Source organism: Anas platyrhynchos, chromosome 5 (genome assembly GCF_047663525.1).
Source record: "Anas platyrhynchos isolate ZD024472 breed Pekin duck chromosome 5, IASCAAS_PekinDuck_T2T, whole genome shotgun sequence".
Taxonomy (NCBI): Eukaryota; Metazoa; Chordata; class Aves; order Anseriformes; family Anatidae; genus Anas; species Anas platyrhynchos.
This window is the reverse complement of record NC_092591.1, coordinates 63,971,740-63,987,083: the sequence shown is the minus strand read 5'-3', so window position 1 is coordinate 63,987,083 and position 15,344 is coordinate 63,971,740. Positions and strand designations below refer to the sequence as shown.

Below are 15,344 nucleotides of genomic sequence, written 5' to 3'. Positions count from 1 at the left end.
CTTTTTTGTTCAAGTACTTGTTTTGTACAAGCTGCACCATTCTCCAGCCCCAAACAAGCTCTAGCTCCTGCAGCTGTGCCATCATATCTAACTCCTTACACCTGGTACACTTTACAAATGTGTTTCTTTGGGGAGAATGACTTTTTGCTTGTTTGCTCCAGCAAAAATCTTATTGCTTTTAAGAATCTGAAAACTTCTTAATTTAAGTGAGTAGGTCAGTACAGTAAACCAGTTAGTAATTTATGTTCACTTTTGCTAGATTTACTCAAAGGAAAAAAATGAAGTATAATGGCTGTACTCATTAGAGTCAGGAGCTATAAGGGAGTGTAAAGCAAGGATATGCTCTATGCGGATGCAATTGCTCTGGCTCCTAATTACTATTGCTTTTCCTGAAATCCTTAAAAACCATGTAAGAATGAAAGCTCTTATTTTAAGACAGAAATCAAAATATAGTGGTGTAACTGATTCTAAAAAAATTTACTGAACAGAACCTTTTTCTGTTTTGTGTCCATATTTGATATTTTTCCTGGAAAACTATTATTTCAGGATTACATAGTATTTTCTGATACCTGTAGTTTGGTAAAGATTCAGAAGGTGGCACTAATTTGTGTGTGGTATTTTAGCTGTATTTCTTCAAGTACTTGCACTGTTCACCAGCATTACTCATGTCAGGACTCCCACAGAAATAAACAGCAGATATTGATTTGAGAATCGTTAAATGTGAGTGATCTGTCCTTCTTTTGGAACAGAAACTCTAGCTTTGCTTTTGCCCCTATGTTTTTATGAGGCCCAAATACCAGAAATATAATACCACAATAGTGTAATTAACTTTCAGGCTGACAATGAACTAAGAGATGAAGTGCTGCTTAGCTAACAAAATGACCAGCTGATGATCTACTGGTGTGAATTCAGTGTGTAGGACAACAAAGATTTAGTGTAATGTAAGGCTAAAGCAATATAAATGTGTTACAGTATTTAGAGAGACATATGTTGTTGTTACTGTAAGATTGATGGATGATTTTCAAAATGAAAACATTCTACATATCATGTGTTTTCTTCAGAATATCAAGCAGTTCATGAGATGAAAAACAATTACATGTGGACCTGCAAGCGGAAGCAAGTTTCCATATATGTATATTTTAATCCTGGCTGAACAGAATCTTTGAAAAAAACAAAACAAAACAAAAAAAAACCCACGTTAAATCCATGTATGTAATAAATTTGAGGAGATTCATTCAGCACTAGTAGTATAATTTCCTGATTGAATAATGTATTTTTTTCCACTGTTAATTTTGATGACATGGCAACAAATTAATCCTGGGGGTGAGAGCCAAAAGCATCTACATGACCTTCTCTGTTGTGCTGACATCAGCTTTATGTACGTATTTTCCCTAGCTCAACTAGTACATTAAAAGAAAGTTAAGGAGGATATGCATGTTTAAGTTGCATAAAACATTACTTGAAAAAACGACATTAATTAAATACAAATGCTGTGAGGGTAGATAGTGGCTCAAATGATCTTATAAAATTGCCTGAGAAAGAAGGATGGATAGTACTGAAGATCAAATTTATTTTTTATTACTGTTCTGTATTTGTGGTCTTCCAGTGTTTCGAGAAATTCATTACGTCTGTTTGCAGTAACAGAAGTGTTTGTTACATCCATATGAAAGACATTTTCTCTGTCTTTGCAGGTGGACTCAAGTGTCAACTCACCTGGTCCGATTGCTTCTAAATGAGCTACCATTTTGTATTCAAGGCAAGAGAAAAAAGATCCTATTCAATACTTGCCACTTATTTCTTCAGAAGAAATTCTTAACAGGGTGCTTGCTTTTTTGATTTAGCATAACTTCATTCATTGCAGAAGCTGAAGAACTTCAATACCCAATTGTGAATTCTTTTGCTGAATGTAAGCTTCTCAGTAACCTTTTGTCTAATGCAGCAGTAAGCTCTCCATTAGCACTTAATCTGTGTATATTACATACTAGAGAGCAAAAATCAACTCAGTTATAAACAAAATTCTATTGATACTAGTGAAATTATCCATGTGCTAGGTTTTCTGCCTAATAGTTCTCTATCATAGTAGTCAGCAGAATTTGCCATCTAATAAGGCTGACTACAGGTTCTCATTTATTTTTGCATGTGTGATGGTTGTTTTTTTTTATTTTATTTCTTCTTATTGATCTTTGTCAAATGCCTCAGAACAATCAGTTTATTCCTTGTTATTAGCTTTTATCACGTCTTAAAACAATCATATGAGAGGTTACATGGGCATGTTAGACCGTGCTGCTGGCTTTGGGAAAGGTGTTTCCGAGGCTAGGTTTAGGATTCTAACTTAGAACTAGTTGTCTGGCAAAAGAAAGAAGATGTCTGTGGTTAAATGACCCTACTAATGTAATGTCAGTATAAAAATAATTCAATAGTGGTCTGGCAAAGTGAAGTTAATGTTAATTAGTTATGTTTAATGTTAATTAATGGATTAATTTCATTTCCCCTGCCAGTATCTTTTTCAGTGGTGTTGTCACAGGATTGTGACTGAAACAATACAATATCTGTTATGTAGATACAAATTCATACCTTGCTTATCTCCACTGCCAATGCGGTATAAATAAGAATCACGTATTACTACCTGGTGTGTATTCAGCTTCTCTCTGTGGCTCTAATACTATGTCCGTCCATCCATCCATGTGTCGTGTCCCCCCACCCCCCCCCAAAACTTGCTACATGACTTTTTATTCAGGTACAATAAATGATCTCAGATGTTTATAAATACCTGAAGTGTGGAAGACAAAGGGATGTGGCCAACTTCTCTTCAGTGGTCTGTAGGGACAGGACAAGGGGCAATGGCCACAAAATGGATCACAGGAAGTTCCGCACCAACATGCGAAAGAAGTTCTTCACGGTGAGGGTGATGGAGCACTGGGACAGGCTGCCCAGGGAGGTTGTGGAGTCTCCCTTCTCTGGAAATATTCAAGACCTGTCTGGATTCCTAGGTGGGCAACCTGCATTAGGGAAACTGCTTTGGTAAGTGGGTTGTACCCGATGATCTCTGGAGGTCCCTTCCAACCCCTACAATTCTGTGATTCTGTTACACTTTGCTTAAAGATAAGAGCATTAGCAATCAGCTTCAAAGCCAAAAAGTTACTTCAGCTTTCAGAACTTGAAATAACCTGCTTAGCATGTTATTTCTATGCATGGTTCTACTTATTGCTAGTAAATGAGTATTAAAATATATAACATCCCAGAATTGATATACTAATACAAATAAAAGCCTGGCCCTTACCTAGCGTGATGCAGTGTGTGTTTTGAATTACAGACTGGTTGATCTTTGTGATTAAGAAGCAGAGGACGGTTTGCTACATCAGCGCTTGGTCCCTGGGATAATGGTACAATGGTTGAGTAGAAGAGCAGAAATTCTCCACACCTGGTGAAACTTCTCACTTCAGAAACCAAGGCAAGAAAGATCTTACCATCAAACATCTGGAAAACAGGCAATGTGAGATTTCATATTGCTTTGCTTACAGCTGCAACAGTGGTCCACGGTGCATCTTCTTGTTTTTGCTATTTTAAAAGAAATATATCTCCTTCCCTTCTAACTGCCTTTCAAAGGAAAGGGCATGGGATTTTTCTTCTACCAGATTTAATCATAAAGACATTGAGGGATACAGCAAACCGGTGTGACACTTGTCAATAACATAATATTGAAAATGCCTTCTATGTGGATTATTGGATTGAGGATGCATAAATGAAATTTCTTAAACCTTTCGTGCAGATGGGCAAGGTCTTTTGATCAAAGTCTATTCAGTAATTGTACCCCAGAGAACAAGATGACTTCCTCCTTCTGCTTGTTGCCTTTTCCACACAGTGAAAATTTAAACAGAGATAGTGACATAAACCAGTTGCTCAATCAAAACAGGGGCACAACAGGATGTTTTGCGTACCTTCTGATGACAGACGAGGCAGTGTATCCTCAAGCTGTTAGTTAAGGAGCAACCCTAGAAGTTACTGTTTGTTACATCCTTAAATTTTCTTCAGGCTCCTGCATGCTGCCAAGTCACTGCAAAGAAGCTGGAAAACTACATCTGAGGAGTCCTCTCTGGTGAAGTGAGGCACCGAGGACAGAAGGAGAAGTTATACATATAAACTAAAACCTATCCTCTGCTCCATCATGAGTGTTAGGCTACAAAGTGTGAGACTGTTCTGCAAGAGCAACTTAGTGTAGTTGGCTTCTGAATGCCTTGAAAGTCAAAAATTTCATTTGGGAACATTCAACACATGTCTCAGTTCTTACGGAGTTCTGAGTAAGAAAACTGAGTACTTACAGAAATACTAAGCATAAGCCATCTGAACTGAAGATTACTTTCCCCTAAGTGAAGAATGAAAACTTTTTAAAATTTTTTTTATTTTTTATTTTTTATTTTTTATTTCTTGCCACACGTCTGTCAAGTTTTACAGACAAGACATTCCAGCTCTAGGAACAGAAATGGTTTCACCTTTGTCATTCATTATAGTTTAATCAGGCACTTGCCATGTACCCCTCTCCATTGAGTTAAATATGGTTTCTCAGCTGAGTTCCTAAATTCCAACCACACACACACACTTTGGCAAGGCAGATGAGAATAAGAATTTGTTATTATTTTGTCTTCAGCAGCATTGTTTTTACGCAGTAAGACAACATTGCCATGAGCTAAAAGCACAGTAAATGTTTCCTTCTGAGATCATTGAAAAATTATTTTGATTTTTCTGCTGGATAATCGGTTATAATCTCCTATAAATATGGATCAAATGAAGAAATAATTATTTAAATCTGTTTGCCATTTACAGCATCTGTTTATCTAGTTTGTAACAGCCCTGTGCATTTTTAGGGAATCCTGAGTCTTTCATTCATACATTTATTCTTTTTCCTTTTACCATTTTTCTGCCTTGCTGTGTTCTCTAATGAGCATCTCCAAGAAATGGCTGTTGCTGCTGTTAGGTAATGGAAAAACTTTTTTGCTCTTGAGCACAGTTGCTTCTGCATCCTATTACCATTTTTCCTTTTCCAGGCAATGAACGCCACATGAGCTTCATTTTCTAATCCAGAGAAAGATGCTGCAGCCAAATTACTCTGGATTAGAAACACTGAGAAGATTTCCTTTTTCATCACAGTCTCTACACATAGCAGGGAAACAGATTTTACTTAACATTGAGAACAGAAGATTTAATTGCATTACTGTGTAACAGGCCTAATTAGTCTTATCCTTGCAACTACAGAAACAGAAATACATTCTCAAAGCTTAGACATATGCTTTCTATTTAGTACTGATTCACTTGAAAAGAAATCCCTCCTATCATATTTGCATATATTTAGATGTTCTATTTGTTTAAAAATTATGTCCAATGCTTCCTGTCTTAGTTCATAACACTAAAAAAATAAAAAGTGCCCAGTCACCAAAACAAATCGCTAGAATTATTCATGTGTTAAACAACATCAATTAGGATGAATATTTTTTTCACAGAGTCAAAATTTATATAAGGTTGCCAAAGTAAATGGCTTCATTTTCAAAGTTTCTCAGTTCAGTTTTCTTCAGAAGGACCTGGAGTTGTTAAGAAAATTCTGACAACAAACAGCTAATTTTGGCCCCGAACTTCACATACATTAACTGAAACCCAGTCTACTAAAGGAATGACCCAGATGAGTTCCCCATGTTCCATCAGTTCTCTTGGAAATTCCTACAACTACAAACTAAGAAAATTGCATTAGCTTCACAGCCCTGCCTGTAGGCAGTGTTAACTGTGTTTCTTTTGGATTCGAGTGACCTGGCATTCAAAACTGCCAGTGATGTGCACATCCATTCAAAATCACTATGATTAGCAGCACTTATGCCTTACAGAAATTCAAACCAAAATTAAACATGTAACTATATAAACTCTGGAATCTGCCTGCAACCTAGTTATCAGTAACCAAATGTATTTCATATCTACATTCATCTTCGTATTCATATTGTCACATCAAGAATAACAGGAATTTTGGTAATTTATATCCTGGTATTTTTTGTTTTCCCTCAGTTGCAATATTTATAGCATTCAGACCAATTTTGTCATTATTTCATTTATGAATATTACATTATCATTTAAATGTCATTATCACTATGAACTGCAAATAAGTCATCACCTACATAGTGATCCTTGCAGAATAGAATTAAAAGTACTAATCGTTACAGAGTAGCTTGAAACTCTTGAGGCGATACAACAGACCTAAGTAAACTGACATTAAGGTGGAGAAACTATATTTCTAGTGTAGATAAGACATATGCAAAGCAGTAATGCTGTTTTCTGAAATGTCTGTTTTTCTGCAGTTGCAGAACTTTCTTGCTAGCACTGAGATTAAACAGAAATACTTAATAAGCAAATCTTACTATGCATTCAAATGCAAGAAACACTCTCCCCCTTTTTAAACCAAGATCTCTTTTTTTCTTGTTTTCTGCTTTTGATAGGAACAAGTTAATTCACAAGCACAATTCACCACTTTCAGTGCATAACAATGTCAGTATGTGAACAGGCTTGATAAATCCAAGTGGTTCTCTTTGATTTGAGCATGATGGGAATTTCTGAGATTTTCTGTATTATGTAGCATGCAACTCCTATATTTTGTGCTGCAAAGTCTTATAGCCCAGGAACAGTTTTCTGCAGCATTTTAGAAAAGTACTAATAGTATTCAAGTTGGTATTTAAAACATAGTTAAGAGAGAATAAAACTAGTAATTGCCACACTTACATAGAGCTGTCAAACACAAACAGTGATCACTGGGGGTATTTGTATTTGTATCAGTAATTCTTCTTGGAAGCATTTAAACTTGGCGTTGCTATCATCACGGAATGTGTTTATGTCAACTACTGCAATAGTTTTTCGGAAGCCATACATTACTTCATTTAATTATTAACAAATTGGCATAATTAATGGGTCCTACTAATAATATACCATCTCAGGTATGTGAATGATATCCAGTTTCTAGCAGTGATGCAGTTCAATTAACGGTGGCAAATACTAGAAACTTTTTAATTCCAAAAGGCATACTAGCATTCCTAGAAAAGGAGGTGCCTTCAGTATTTAAACAAAGCAAGGGTGCACTGTGTTGAGATAAAATAGTGCAATCACGTTAACTTTAAGCAAGTAACTCTGAACTTACATAGCATAACAGAAAAAAACATTTGAGCAGTCTTTCCAGTTCATTCTCAGAAATAAACAAGCTAAACTACAGATTATTCTAGATCTGCTTATCACATCTCTTCTACTGTTTAGTGTACCAAAATTACTTGGAAATCAGACTGGCCCTTTAGAAGATGATGACTTTATGTCCAAGTCCTTGCAATGATAAACTGTCACATTTGCCTTCTCATACATACATTTACTCTAGTAGGCCTGTAACCAGTAACATTTTCGGATACCCAAATGGATTTATTTCTCCCTGCTTTCAAGTTATTATGAAAAGCAAAGTAATTCCAAGCAGTACCAAAGCTTGGTATTCTTGGAGGGCTGGCTATGTGTTTACATTTCTAAATGTAGTAAAAAATTAGCAATGGTCAGTAATTTGCAAAGAACAAAATGAAATCAAGTGACTTTGCAAGGCACCCAGGCTGCAATTGATCATCGCTCTGTCTTTACAAAGGAGTAAACATCATCAGTGGTCTTGTGCATCATGTACCACAGAGCCACTCTGTGTGTGGAAGGCACCTTGAAGGCACCACTTAGCAAATGGAACAATGTGCAAAGGAAAATGCCTTGAACCCCTTCTTCCAAAGAATCCATGCTGGCACCAACCCCACGTCAGCCTGCCAGGCTCAGCTCCCACTAGCATGCCTGTTACACTGTAGTCTTTTATTGCACTTAGGAGCCCCAGAAATAATGCAAACTACTTACAGCTGCTTCGATGGGGCATCCTACTGAACAGATCTTGTTGTGCTAACAAATTCGACTACAAATGCAGAACTTTTACACCATCAGTAACTTTTATTGTATTTTCTGTCTTGAGAGAGCTGAATAGATGACCCAGCACGTGTCTTCCACCTTTAATTTCTCTATTTTTACCTCTCACTGGATATAGTAGGATCAAAACTAAACTTCTATGAACTAAGTCCACCTTGAATATTTCTAATCCCGAACAGCATTGTAAGGTCTCTGACTTTTGTCTCTGTAAGGGTCACTGCAGAGAGGAGTTTTCTAAGTTTTCTAAAATGTCTGGATCTAAGTTTCAGTGACAAAGGTAATGTATTTAGAGGCTTAAGAGCCAGTGGGTTCTGATAAGTAACAGCCCATCCAATTCTTGCTTTACAAAAACTTGCTTTAAAAGCACTTAGTGTTTTCTCCAATCGGAACAAAAATTGTACAAAAATTTCATTCTGTCCCAGCATTCTTAAAAGCCAAGTTCATTTTAAGCCTCAGAGATTTTCTGCCAAAGGTGGGTGTGAGCCACATACATTCATCCTTATTCTCACCTGTTCTCGGTTTAGAAAATTTCAAGGTTTTTAGCAGATGAGACTGTTAACTTTTCTTTGTCATCCACTATCAATTATCAAGCTAATTGTTCGCACAGAAAGGTATCTAACCTTCAAGTTTTGAGTGTCCAGGTCTGGAGCTGGAGCCCCTGTGCACTGATTTATTTCTCTGTTACAGATCAGATACTGCTGGTGTCGTTTATTAATGAAGTCCATGTGAATAATAGCTGCTTTCCTCGCCTTTTTAGAATTACAGACCTGACCCAGAACATCTCTTATATTTATCCTAAGAATTGAGAACATTTTTACTTAAAAAAAGTAATAAAAAAGAGAGCATTGGAGGCAGTGCACCCTTACACAACATTTTCTTCTATTACTATACTTGAATCTAAGCTCAGCTTTAGGTCTGGTCATGTCAGTTAGGCAAGCAATATCAAACTATGCTTTATTTTGAAACAAACATTGTTCTCCAGTCTTCTTTTACTTTGCACCAATTTCACGTTCCTCTTGCCTCACCTACTTCACAGCTAAATTTATTCTGTTTCTCATGAACTGTGCCGTTCTTTGTCATCTAATAAGATTCAGCTGAACCATAAGAACTGTTACATCAACAGAAATGCTAATAAATAAGGCAGCCTGTACATCAAATGAAGCACAAATCACGTCAGTAGTGCTAAGGAGATACAACAGCGGTATGACATTACCGAGAATGTCCCATGCTTTCTTCACTTAAATACAGTCTAATTTGGGCGGAGTTTATGAATAGCTACGTCTCCCACTTCCCACTGTGAGAAACTAAGTTTTGTTTTTGCAGTAGAAAACTTCTGTATTCAAAGGTAGTTGTGTAGTCATAACAAAGAGAAATGCCAAGTAGATAAGTGGACCGTTAAAAGCTTCACTGTTCCAAAATAAGATAGAAGACTGAGAAAACCAGGATGATCAGTGCAAAAACAGTAAAAAAAAAAAAAAAAAAAAAAAAATAAAAATAAAAAAAAGATCACAAGCAAAAATAAGAAATTAAAGGGTTGATTGAAAAATTGTACATATATGGTATAGAGGAACGTCGAGTAGCTTGTGAACCTGTAGTACTCAGCCACTGAGGAAACAGGGGAGGTGATCAGGTGTCGGGGAATAGGGAATAAAAGGTTATGATATGTATATGATATGATATAAAGGTTATGATATCCTAATTGGCAGGATGCCCGCCATTGCAATTGCAAATAAAATAGCTTCACAGAAGATCCTGTCTGAATAAAATTATTGAGATTTTTCTCACACTACCATCAACAATTAGGTAACAGGTAATATATACTGAGGAGGAAGTCCTTTCAAGAACAAAAGTACCAGCAAGAAGGTGCTTGATATTAGGTTTAATTTAAACAAGAAACAAGACTCTGTTCACTATCTATTCATAATTTCTGATTTAGGGATTTTAGAGTGCCAATAGAAGTATATTATGAGTGCCGCAGAACATCTACTGACTCTGCTTAATTTCAGTGCATTGCACAGTACTACAGCCTCCATCAATGATGCCAAAGACTATTCAAACTGACATTTGAAATATAGTGTCACCATGTCATATCCCTTTACATATTTTGATCCAAGCCAGAAGAGCCTCCTGCAGAATGTCTTGCACAGTATTAGTTTCTAATACAAACTTTTAACTGAGAGATTTTTTGAATCATTATGAACTACACTTCATGTAATACTCTATGGCTGCACTTACTATGAAGAAAAGTATCATACAATCACGATAATTGGAAACCATCACAATACATTTCAATTAGAATTTAAGAACAGAAAATGCTAGTGTTTTTTATTAAGCAACCAAGATGCAGCTTCTACAATTGAAAAATCTTCCAGAGCTCGGTATCTGGGTAATGCAGATGCCAAGTTAGCCTTCTAAGTTGCAACGGTGATGGAAAGCATTTGAAAGGGATTCGTATTTACAATTCTCACCATAGTGAATAAGAACAGGCACTGCAAATTTTGTTTAAGCAGCTGTATTTGTGGCTGCAGTACTACAGTGATAGCTATTTTTCTTTTTCTAAACTTTAAGTAATGGTCTGAAAAGACTAGCTAGGTAAGAATTTTGAATGCACTTTAAAAATGTATAAGGCAATATAATGGTTGTCAGCTACTTTGACAGCATAGAGACCAAAATGTTGCTGAACAACTAGAGATATCAAACACCGAGACAGCAGATTGTAACTCCACTAGTCATCTGATCTTTCAAGAGGGACTACAATTTTATTGTCACTGGCAATTGTGGCATGAAATGGATCTTTAGAGTCAAGTGGCTTTCTCATCTATTTCCTACACAGTAAGAATTTACTTCAAGTGATGATAATCATCAAGTGGCGACCAAGACAGGAATTTAATTTTTAAGTCTGTGAATACTGAAGTTCAAACCAAAGATCTAATAAAAAAATGCCTCAAGCCTTCTCATCACAGAGACTCACTGCAGATACATGCAGATACACATATGTGTTTATTAAATAAAATTCCTTCTTTAGTTGCAATGATTACAGATACTGGATACCAGTTTAGGGTTTAGAGTATCTTGCTCTTGGACCTAATCCCTTCATTATTATGACAAGCAAATTGAGAAGTATCACTGTGAACATCATGGTGCTGGTAGAGAGCCAGTAAAAAATGGCAATCTGTACCTCCACACAGTACAAAAACCAGACAAATATGTGTGATGAAAGGTGGTGTTACACACAGTCCATGATACACAATTCTACTTTGCAAAAGTAATGTCATAAGTCAATAAGCATTTTCTTTTTGCTTACTATCTACATGAAATCTCTAATTACTGATGTCATTCATAGATCTCAAGTTTTATACTATAGGCATACAAGAATATTTCTCATCAAGTAAGTTCTAAGAACCTGGCCATAATCTTAAGGCAACCTGGCTGCTTCTGCAGCTTTACCAACAACTGCATTCATATAACAACAGGCGTTTTCTGTTGTACAGTTTTTTTTCAGTGGATCAATGATTTCTGAAATAACTGCTCTAATTCTTCTTGACATTAAAGATGAAAGCATCTTACTCAGCATTTTGACAAATCTTCTTCCTTCAAACTAATATGGCATACAGTGAAAAGTAGTACCAGTCCATTCAGCCAGTGTGAAAATGTACTCAAACTTCATAGAAGCTTTTGATGGTGGAACTTTACATTTTGTTATACCGAGAGTACTTGAGCTTTTATACTAAATATTTGATCACATAAGACATAAGATGATTAAAGCACTTCACTGGAAGGGTATTTCAGAAAAAGCTTTTCATCCAGTAATCATTTATGACTGTCCATTTATGACTTTGTTCCTTCCGGAATTACTTACACCCAGAGTACTTTCTCAATAATTAATTTCCATTTGTTTTTCTGTTGAAGAGAGGACATGACCTTGACAGAAAATAAGGTTCTCAGCTATCCCATCAGAATGGTCTACTCCAAGTATGGTAAACACTATTTGTTCCCTGGTCTGATCCTGTTGAGAGTTTCATTACTATGTAATTCCTCCTTTCACTCTTACTGTATACAGGAGATATTTTGGACTTTCTCAGTTAATAAATGGGATGTTCAAACAAGATGGAGTAGTTTGGTGACTGCAGGTCCTCAGGAACCTTTTGTGCAATATCACATTTCTTGGGTTGATCTGGAAGCAGATGAGGTGCACAGGACCTCTATCAGACTAAAGGCTAGGGAGTGAGTAGTTCTGGGCCACCTGAGACTGTGGAACTCAGATCTTTAGGTCTCCTCTGCACCTTCTTTCTGTGGTCAGGTAACAGACTTTTAAGTCATTTTGGACTGTATGTTTGTATTCCTAAGCTAACACAAAGGATTAAGAAGTAATAATTTCAACTTGCACTTGGGATGTCCAGATAAGCAAAGTTATTCCTTTTTCCCACCTCTCTTCCACTCTCTGTTCATTAGGCTGCTGTTATAAATGTTTAAAACCCCAATATCCACTTCCAATTCTGTTGCCTTTTTTTAGATTAAATTATTTACAGATCCTTTTCACCAAGAGAACTCCTCCCATTCTCTTGTTTCATCCATTTCAATAGCTGTGCACCATAAATGATGACCAAGACTCATGCTTTGTTTTTTTTAGTAGCAAGGAATAAAAACCATGGTAGTCCCATAGTTTTCTGCTAGACAACTGGAGATGTATAAGACTAATTATTGTAAGAATGTTAAAAATTAACAAAAGGAAACATTTAGAAATGACTTTGTGTATGTAAAAAGGTGATCACAATAATATACATTAAATGTATGCCTTAATAACATTCTTTATCAACAATTAAAGTTTTTGCAGTGTAAATAACATCCTCAATAAAATAGTTTACTAATTAATGTGAATCTTTTGGGATCCATTCATGTAAGCTGGTCTGTTCAGTGATGCAACATATATTTGGATTTTAAACACCTGAACAGAAAAGGAGAATCGTTCACTTACTTGCCCTTCATCTACTTTTTGTGTAATGACGCCATCAGTTGACACATTTCTGGCATCTCAGCTGCGTCTGGAGCTTGGAGTCCAGCAATAAGAAAGATGTCATTCCTCAGAGTAGTCTGCCGCTTGGACCACAGCCTCTTGTTGTCCCCTCACCCTCATGTGGTCCTACAGGGCAGAGAAGATGTGAAACACCCTCTGGTAACTCAATGTGCCAAGCTTAAACTTTAAAAAGTTGAAATCAGTCTTCAATGTGTAAAAATTGCTTTTATAATCAAAAACAAGGTAAAGGAAGACCTACCAAATAACAGATTCTAGTCACATCTCACAAAGTGTTTCTGAGTAAGGAAGGGCCTCAAAGAAAGTCTTTTATTTAGCTGTTGTACTGGTGGCTCAAAGGGATGAGGCAAGATTCAATCTAAGCCTGCCCTAAAACTGTCTCCCTGATTCCCTCAGGTCTACATCTTGTTAGATACTTGCACAGTTCACAGCCTGGCACTGTGCCATAGCACTTCTCACAAAACAGCAATACCTCCAATGTCAAGAAAATGTCCTACAAAGGTCAAGAAACTGCCAAGCCCTGTATACAATTACTCATTTATCCTTATAAACACAATTTCCTGTTAATAGGTCAAGGTAGTTTTGTAGACATATCCATGCAGCTCTACCTTAGGCATGCCTAAATTCAGGTTTTCTCGCTCACACACTTTTAACTTATTCCAAATGTTGTAACATACAGACTGTGACATCAGGGCAGGGATGAGAAAGCAAAGAAAAGAGAGCACAGCTATACTGTAGGTAACTGCATAGAGTAACAACAGTCAGAAGCTTAAAAACCCTTCAGTAAGAGTAATTGATTATTAAGTAAATGATTATTCTGAAGATGTAAATAGCATTAAGTCAAGACATGTTACTAACACAAATCATGTCCATTTTAGTAATGAACAATACTCTTCCTTGTGGAAGGCATCTCTTGTGAGTCAGATGTATTTGCAAGCACTGGGAAAAAAAAGAAAAAAAAAAAAAAAGATGAGAAATAGCACACCTGCTTACTTTGTGTGATCTCTCCCAAAAGGACTACCACCTATTTTTTTCTAATTTTTTTCTTCCATCACCAATTATTTAGAAATATCAAAGCTGTTAGTGAATGACAGTTTGAAAAATATTATTTTGATAACACTAAATAATTTATTTCAACCTTTCCAATGAAAACTAACCTTCCAGCAAGTGATCTGCTTATTTGATTGTGATCCAGTTAGTTGTTAAACTGCATATTCTAGATGTAATGTATTACAACTGGATACTTAGTAAATTTCTTGTGTCCTTTCTCTATATAGGCCAGGTTTCAAGGACAGCTTATCTATCTCACGATTAAAATATGCTACACCTAACTAATTTGAATCCTATGACAGACTGCAGAAAACAAGGACACACAAATCAGAGGATCCTTGCAACAGCTCAAGTTTGAGGGACGTAAACTTGAACTGAAAGGGAGTATTCCCACAGGGATCGTCTTATTAATCTGTTATTTAACAGATTTGAAATTAAACATTTCAAGGCACTTTCACAAAATGTAGTATTCAGATATGCCAGTAGGAAAACAAACAAAAAACAAACAAACAAACAAAAAACTGCTTGTTTTGTTTTGCTAAAAAAAAAAACACAGAGACAATTCTGATAATGACAGAGTCAGTTAACTCTCAAAGCGCTCACTAGCATTCAGTTGCCTTTAAGCAGAGTGCTTCCCCTTCCTATTCAGTTACTTTAGTTATTCAGAGGTAGAGCTCACTTCTCTGGACACAGACTGCTGTCTGAATAGGGGCTACCACCATCTTCTTGCAAGTGCTGCCAGATCAGCCTTAGTAAAAAAACTGTAGAAACATATTATAAATGATTCTCCCTTATATTAACAGTTCATGACAACAACAAATGGCTTGTTTATGTCTTGCTTTACAAATGGGATAATCACACAGAAAGAAAACAGGAATTGCCTTTTTCTTACAGAAAATCTTTAACAGCTGGGAAAGTTAGCCATTTATCCCAGCCTTGTGCCTTAACAACATCACTACCTTTATTCAGTGGCAAACATGTTTTATGTTAGAAGTAAAGCTTGGTTCTACAGTAGAAAAATGTAAAACTTGTAAAGGTGAATGCTTCTCTCCTTATTTTAATCAACCAGAACAAATCCATACCCCTATTTTGTTAATCTGTCACCTACCCATTATCATTTTAACAGCCTCTTCGAAGACACTGTTCTATTCTCAAACAGATTAGTTCCTTTCCTTTACTGTACATTCAACAAACTTTAATTTACTTATTACCTAAGTAAAGATTTCAATTCAGATCACAACTCAGTAAGATAATCAAAACCTTAAAATTAAGAAAAAAAAAAAAATAAAATCTTTCACAG

The 15,344-nt window shown here is 36.1% G+C and overlaps 1 protein-coding gene and 1 long non-coding RNA gene across 5 annotated transcripts in view; one reads left to right on the top strand and one right to left on the bottom strand.

Annotated features, from left to right (window-relative positions):
• LOC113840964 (uncharacterized) overlaps positions 1 to 2,892 on the bottom strand; it is a 180,927-nt gene extending 178,035 nt beyond the window's left edge. The window contains exon 1 of one of the 3 annotated variants that reach the window (XR_011809893.1): positions 1 to 77. The gene's annotated coding sequence lies outside the window, so the exon portion shown is untranslated. Of the gene's footprint in view, positions 78 to 2,770 lie in introns of those variants that run through there. The other 2 variants (XM_072039418.1, XM_072039420.1) reach the window with 2 other exon arrangements.
• On the top strand, positions 43 to 4,729 carry LOC140002684 (uncharacterized). 2 transcript variants are annotated; one of them, XR_011809909.1, is made up of 4 exons: positions 43 to 214; positions 1,692 to 1,906; positions 2,738 to 3,021; positions 3,314 to 4,729. It is a non-coding gene; the product is annotated as an uncharacterized lncRNA (long non-coding RNA). The 2 variants fall into 2 exon arrangements; XR_011809908.1 differs by lacking the exon at positions 2,738 to 3,021 and having other exon boundaries at positions 122 to 214.
• The last annotated feature ends 10,615 nt before the right edge of the window (positions 4,730 to 15,344 follow it).